Raw genomic sequence first — 8,000 nt, forward strand, 5'->3', positions numbered from 1 at the left:
CAGTGTTTCAGCAGTTTTGCAGTTTTCTGGAAGTTTGATAGTAGAGTATAAAACTGAATGAGACTTTAAAGGAGCGCTCCAGTTTCCACAGTTCACTCTCAGCTTAGAGGCTGACTGCAGAGATGATGCTGTTGTCTTAACTTCCTGTCCCTATCTTGACCTCTGCAGAGAAAAAATGGGCACTGTCCCTTTAAGACAGCATTTTAAAACTATTCACACCAAACATTGTTTTGTTTCTCCAAACTAATTTCATCCAACCTTGAATTTGGACATTAGAGATTTTTAGTAACCATTCATATTAGCCTCTAATAGAAGTGTTACAAAATACTTTGACATTTGTGGCCATGGCAACTGAAAATGTAAAGTCGAGGGGATATGAAACAGTTATAAGGTGCTCTGTATAATTTGCTTGACTTTAAAGATGAGGAGTTTTTTTTCTGGACAAAGCAAAAGCCTCTGGTATGTGAGTGTTTTCAGTCATGACTGTGAACTGATGCATATTAAAAAATCATTTGTACTCAGTTATTTCTTCTCTGCAGTGGGAAGGAAAAAGGAAACAGCTGCATGTTGGGAGTTCAAAATAAAAATGGAAAAATACGTTTTGCTTTTAATCAAACTAAACTTTCTGATCAGAAATGAGATAGACAATGCCATTTTTAAAACATTTTTTCTTTTTGCATCTGAATAGAAATAACCTGTGGAACAGTATAAAGTTACTTCTTATTAATCAGAGGAGAAATTAACCTTCTGATAAGTGATTGACGTTTTTCTGCTGTTTTGAAATTATCTTTGGTGAAGAGCTCCAAGTCTCTGAGTTTGGAAGCCGTCGTCACCACTTTGAGAGATTATTACAGCAAACGGTGGGATGCAAAATGCAACAGAAGAGAAGATGAGATCCAGAAGATTACTCCAAGATCAGATCATTCAGAACAGAAAGACCTTCAGGTAGAATTTCCTCTGAAATGTTTGCATCAAACATTTAATCTGTTGAGTCACCACTTCGATCTGACAGAAAGTTTCTGAACTTTTCAGTGAGATTCACAAACATTTGACTTCAGTATTTGTTACTACTGGTTTTGCACAATTTAAGAAAAGTCAAAGCATTTCAGCCTGGAGGAGGAGCTTCAAACGTTACTTCAGGAAGACAAACGTGGTTAAATAACGAGCAGCTTGCTTCAGGAGGATCTGATGATTTCTTGGAGGATTTACAAACTGCTGTGCTGCTGATGTGCTGCAGGCGTTTAGTGCTTCCAGGGCAGGAGCCTGCTGGGACCAGCAGGACTCCCACTGGGAACAGATTAAGTGGCAAACGAGGTGGAGTTATCACAGAAATGTGCATACGGCTGATAAAGAACTCATTATTATTTAGATTTTATTTTTTATTTGTCACATCTATCAAGAGGATTGGTTCTGAAATAAAGACACTGGACCTCTGAGCAGCACCAGCCTGTCAGAACCCGTACAGTTACAGTTCAGTTAGCAGACTTAGTTCCTCTGGTTAATGTTTAATAACTGTTGATCTTAATGGACAAATATGTTTATTCTGCTGTAAATCATATCAACCAAAACCTTCCTCTGACTGTATGACCAAAGTCTAGAAATGTATGAAATTTGGTTTTATCTTTTCCAAATCTGGATAGACAGGAAAGAAAAAAAAACTGAGTAAAAGTTTAGAAAAATTATTAAAATTTACTTTTTACATTTCTCTCTGCACGTTTTCTCTGTGGAGGCTCTCCAGCTTCCTCCACAGTTTAAAACCATGACAGGTTGACTATATCAGCAGAACTTTGAGCCAGGCTCAGGTTAATCATCTTTACATCCAAAATAAACAATAAATAGATCCTGCATTTTGCTTGGAAACAGTTTTTTCCTATTAAGGGATGCATAAGCAACAAACTGATGAAAAGTCTGTAAGTGCAGAAACCAGAAAAGTTGTGAAACTTTACGTCTGCTGCAGCATCAGAAACAGACTTCATGTCTTGAGTATTTATTCTGGAGTGGACATGAGACAGGACCCTACATCCCATGTCCAAACGTATTAATAAACTACATAAAAACATCATTTTCACAAGAAGAGTTTCACCAAGATCAGAGCTCTTGGTGAAACTCATGTCTTCCTCTCTGATTGCAGCACCAATGCAGAAAAGTCCTGCAGAGTTTTTGAAACAGAATCTGCTGCCTTTGTTTCTGCAGCACATCTTTTCCAGGAACATCCGAACTTAAATGAATTCTCTCTGCTTCCTTCATGATTTATCTCACATCTGCAAACGACAAACGAAGTCTGAAGTCTGAAAACCAAACTTTGCACACTCTGCAAGATGAATACGGGATGGTTCTGATGAGTCATTATAATCTTAAAAAACTTGAAAATCTTTGTTTATCAATTCAGAACACTGAAGCAAAAGGTAATCATCCAGGGCAGAAGCCCTCTGACACGGTCCTTTAACGAGAAACGAGTCAGTCTCATTTCTCAGAGAGTCAATCCAATTTTGCGGCAGAGAAGAGGAGATTAATCGCCCACCGCATTAATTAACTCACACAGAGAGCACCGACAAGGACCCCAAGAAAACACCATCTGCATAATATTGTTTCGGTTCAGACACACCTAGACCTCTCCGTTCACCAGAGTCATCCCAACCGACACGTCTGGATTGTTGATTTTTGACACGGGCAACAAACTTCGTTTGGTAAATTATTCAGAGTTGGAACGGGAGCCCGGCTCCCTCAAGCAGATGGCTTCTTTTGCTGTAATCGGAGTGCTAAACATTGGCGAATGCAAACTTTAATGACTTCAATGCAAACTTTCTCTCTCTCTCTCTCTCACATCTGCTGCGCCTCAGAGTCACAGATCAATCTATTATTACAGGTAAAACAACAGGCGAGCGAGAGGGAGGAACTGTGGTCGTTAGTGGTGACAAATGAAAGGCCTGGGGATGGAGGGGTTATCCATCTGGAGCGGAATATCCTGCATCCGCGCCACGCTGGATGAGGCTTCAGCCAAGAGTAAATAGAGCACATTCTACCCAGAGTTCCTCTGCAGTTTTAATATCATCGATCAAAGAAATATGAATAGAAAATCATTTTAAAGGGAACTCAGTTGATCTTAGTTTTGTGGTGATAGGCACCGCTAACAAAAAACTTAGTTCTGCTAAAGCTAAAGCACTATGCCAACACTTAGTGGAAGCTAATGCTAAACCACTAAAGCGCTGGCATCAGTTCAAATTATATCTAAATGACAGACTACAGGCACCAAAATGTTCATGTTCTGTAACATATTGTCTCCGTTTTATTTTGCTTCTGTTTCTTGTTTGAAATAAAGTTATTGGAGGAGGAAAAGAAAGAACATGAAGAGAGGAAACAGAACCGCTGCATGACCAGTCTTAACCCTCTTCAAAATAAGAGCATGAGTATAAATGTTTGACTACTTAATGAATTTTCAGAAGTCAATAATCAAAACTCTGTTAATCTACTTTGACTCTCGTTGCAGAGATTTTACAGATAAATCTACGACCCGTTTCAGGTCCGGTAGCTGCTGGCTGGGTTTGGTCCAACCGTCAGCACCGTTTTTATCGTAGAACCTTTTGGGTCCAAAGCTGACCCAGTTCTTCCTGCTTCTATCCAGAGACACATTACCCCGGATCCTTCCTGTTAGGAGGGAAAGGAACGAGGGCAACAGAAACATGGAATCTGCATTTCACTCTGCAGTAGTTGGACGTCCCTCATCTCCACCTCCTCCTCAGGGGGACAGTATTTACAGTGCTTTGATACAGTGAAGCTTCACACTTTGTCACATTAAAACCACAATCATCCATGTTTTCTTGGCAGTACTTGTATCAACACAGAAAACTTGCAGAAACGGTTTTCCTAAAACCAGACTGTGATCTGGATCACAGGTGATGAAATCACCTGGATAAAATCATTTTAGTCCAGGATTTCTTGGAAAATTTCCACTTTTAATGAATAAATCCTTTGATAGCAGAAATCAAAGCAGCACAGATGAAGATGAATCTTCCAGCTTCCTCACTTCACCTGGAAGAATCTCATCCTCAGGTCTGTAAATTATTGAATATTTCTATAAATACAGAAGCAACTTGGATATATTAAGATGACAGATTTAACTGCTGGAGGAGTTTTTCAGCCTTTTCATGCCGTCGTCTACATCCATGATTTGACTGGAGCTGCTGGAAAAACATCCTAATAATCTAACAAACCGAGGAGCCAAATATTTGTGTGAGTTTTTCTGGATGACAAATGATTTTGCATAATTGTTGTAATTATGCAGACTAATGTGATTCTTCGTGGCGCTCTATTCTTCTGCAGCCTTTTGAAAACAAACCGGATCAGAACCGGGTTGGATTGGGCTCAGAGCTGTTTGTCTGGCCAGCTGTTAAACCGGGATAACAAGCAGCCTTCATTCACGCTCACACTCAGCAGACCAGCCTGTCTAACACTGCAGCCATTTTCATTTCATGCTCTGTGGAAGTTTTACCCATGATGCCACTTGTTCAAGTTTAAGAAAAAAATATATATAACCCTTACATTTGGTACTTGGTAAGATATCAACATGCAAATCAGACCAAACCTGTTCAGTTGTTGCAGTAAGATGCATCCAGTGTCACCTGGACGAGGCAACCAGTCCACATGCAGAGGGATTTCAGAGCAACAAGATTAAAAATGGCGTCATTTCCTCATGTTTACACCCACATGGTGAGGAACACACTGCATCAGACACACTTATGGCTGAAAGATGCATCAGAATATATGCATTTATATGAATTGATATTGATAATTATTGGTTCATTTTTGGCTTCAAATATCCAAAACACAGCCCAGCTGGTGACGTGGTGTTTCCTCTTGAGTTGTTCTCGTTTCCTCTCCAAGCAGCTTTGAGGCGAAACATGAAACTGTCCCACAGACTCAGGAGTCTCTGAGGATCTCATGTCTGTAGATGGTTGAATTTCAGTCAAGCGTATTGATTACCTACATTTTGTGACAAATGTCTTCATTTCCTCCAATCAGAATGGATAGAAGGAAGTTTGATGAGCTAGTTGGGCGTCTGGCCTCGTTCCTCTGCACCAGGACGGCCACCACACACTGTCAGTGCTGCACAGACAGCGGCACTCACACCACCACCGGTTGATCCGACTCTCTGAGCCGCAAACATTCAGCTGGGTCCGGATGCATCCGAGTCCGCTTCGATTCCACACGGATCTCCAGGAAGTGAAATACGCCCAAGAATGTTAGGGGCAACATGAAACTGTTACTGCACAAACTGCACAACAGGTTGTTGCTAGGTAACAGGTTGTTGCTAGGTAACAGGTTGTTGCTAGGTAACCAAAGAGCAAGTGAGATGATGCCATCAACTTATTTAGCGCCATTTCCCTGCATACATCCCCCAGAATGCTGTGCGGTTCTGGATCAGAGTTCAGTAAAACTATTAAAATCCTATTGGACCTGTTTTCCATTGACATTGATCCTGTGTCTGCAGGGACAGATATCGTTATTGTTTTATTGGCCAGCTCAGTAGAACCGAAGCAGAAATGGAGCGGATGACGGTGAAAAGCCTTAGAGGATCTGAATCCATCGTAGATAAAACTCTCCAACATGTTGTTCTGCTCCGAACCCAAAGGGTCCGGTAGGTTCTGCTCTCTTCAACCTGGACATAAAGTTTTATCAGAATGAACAGAAATTATTGATGCCTTTGATGTTTCTACAAAACTTTCTTTTAAATTTTCACCATGACAGAAAGTAGTTGGTGTTCAAACTGAATGACTCAGGTTATCTCAGAGCTCACATTATGAACATCTCAAACAGTTTTTATGTGTTAAGACTTTTATTTAAGCCATAACTCTAACATGTTCCAGTCAGGCTTCCCCAGGGTGCTGGGCTGGTTCATGTCCCTGTGCTGATTTAATTCAGCTCTTTTTTACTCTAACAAAGATGTCCGTCACTCTGCAGCAATAAAAAAAGTTTCTGAAGCTCTGGTCCAACATTCATCTTTCCTGAAGCAGCGAGGACGACTAAAAAGAATCACAAATTGACCATATGGATCAGATCAGAGTGATGAAGGCCCTACCTGTTTGATGTCAGGCTTGATGTAATGACTCCACACAATGACTGATGGATCTGCAGCCTGTCTTCTCTTCTCAGGGCTGACGGCCCAAGCCAGGATAAAAAACGCCGCTGACATTAGACAGAAAGAGTTATGTTCCTCGGGGCGGGGGGAGATCAGAGGGAAGGATCACACAGTTTCACACTGCAAGGATCACTTGAAGTGTGTGATTTAAATGAAAGCTAAGAGCCGGATGATCAGGCCCACACAGAGTAAAGGCAGCAGAAACAGACATCTGTCCAATTTACAGTTAAACAGATCCGACTTCTTAGGACTTCATCCAGTTTCCTGATGCAGAGACGGCGTTCCCGCCAGCCTCGGTGTTCCCGCCAGCCCGCCAGCCTCTGCGTTCCCGCCAGCCCCGACGTTCCCGCCAGCCCGCCAGCCTCTGCGTTCCCGCCAGCCTCGGTGTTCCCGCCAGCCCGCCAGCCTCTGCGTTCCCGCCAGCCCCGACGTTCCCGCCAGCCCGCCAGCCTCTGCGTTCCCGCCAGCCTCGGTGTTCCCGCCAGCCCGCCAGCCTCTGCGTTCCCGCCAGCCCCGACGTTCCCGCCAGCCCGCCAGCCTCGGCGTTCCCGCCAGCGTTCCCGCCAGCCTCGGTGTTCCCGCCAGCTCCATCTAACTGGAGCAGAATTTATGAGCGCATGAGGAGACGGAGTGGGAATAAGGCTGTAATTACAGAAACAATGGGAGCTTGATAGGGTTCAGGTGGAGTGCAGAGATTCATAATTCACAGAAACATTGTTCTAACTGACTTCAACTTTTTCACTCATGAGATGTTGGCGCTTAAATATTCAATGAAGTCAATAACGTGATCATTGTCGTCGCTGATGCATTTCTGGAGCTTCAGAGGGGAAAAGAAAGAGACGATGCTTCTCTCCACCTTCTGCATCATCTCATTATTAATTTCATCCTTCTGTTAATGTGCCTCCCTCTGTGGCGTTAGCTGCTTGTTGCTAAGTTGAGGAAGTCTTTTCGGTTTCCTGGTCAGAGGAGACCAGAAGTAAAAGTGAAACGTCTGTAAGGTCGGCGGATCGCCAGATGTTTGGACTTTTCCATCAGCCTTTGGTCGCATCACTCGTCTTGTTGTCAGCTGTTGTAAAGTTTGTGTTCATAAGGAAGGAAATCTTCAGCTGCTTGGAGAAACGTGGTGAAAGAAGAAAGTCTTCCTGAGCTGAAGTTAAACTGAATCATTTAAATATCAGATCTGAGACGTTTCATAAAGGAATGACCATAAAAAACGTGAAAAGTAACATTCAGACCTTAAAATGGCAAAATGAAATGGTAAAACAAAGAGCAAATGAAAAGTACTCTAATTGATTCATTCAGAAATTCCACATTAATGTGATCATCTCTGCCTAATACTTTTCAAATAAATGTAATGATGCTCAGAAGTTCTTCCTTGTTGAATTCAGTGGTAAATGATTTTAATTCGGCCTGAAGGCAAATTTCAACTTCACCTGAAAATCCTGACTTCAGTCTTTAGAGACTTAAAAAGAAATGTTCACAAATACTTATGATGTCTCTGATTTGATTTCTTGAAGGTTTAATGAAAATTTTTGCTTCTTTCTTTGATAACAGAGATTTGGATTTTATTGATGACTGAACATGCAGTGATAATATTTGAGAAATTGTATTTAGTGTTTATTCATGAGTTTTACAGCAAGAAAACATGAAACACATGTTCTATTAAAGTCAGCTGATGCCTGGGTGTGAATCAGCCTGACCACTTTCTGCCCTCCAGAGAACATTTCTGATTTCTTAAAGTCTCTCAGCAGGCAGCAACAGGTCACTGTAAAACATATTTAGTTTCACCATCCTGACTCAGTTTGAGTTCAGATTTCTTGTTAAAAAAATTCAACCCTGTTAGGCTGAAATTAACAGAAGTTAT

Source organism: Poecilia mexicana, unplaced genomic scaffold (assembly GCF_051168715.1).
Source record: "Poecilia mexicana isolate PSO_F unplaced genomic scaffold, ASM5116871v1 scaffold_1, whole genome shotgun sequence".
Taxonomy (NCBI): Eukaryota; Metazoa; Chordata; class Actinopteri; order Cyprinodontiformes; family Poeciliidae; genus Poecilia; species Poecilia mexicana.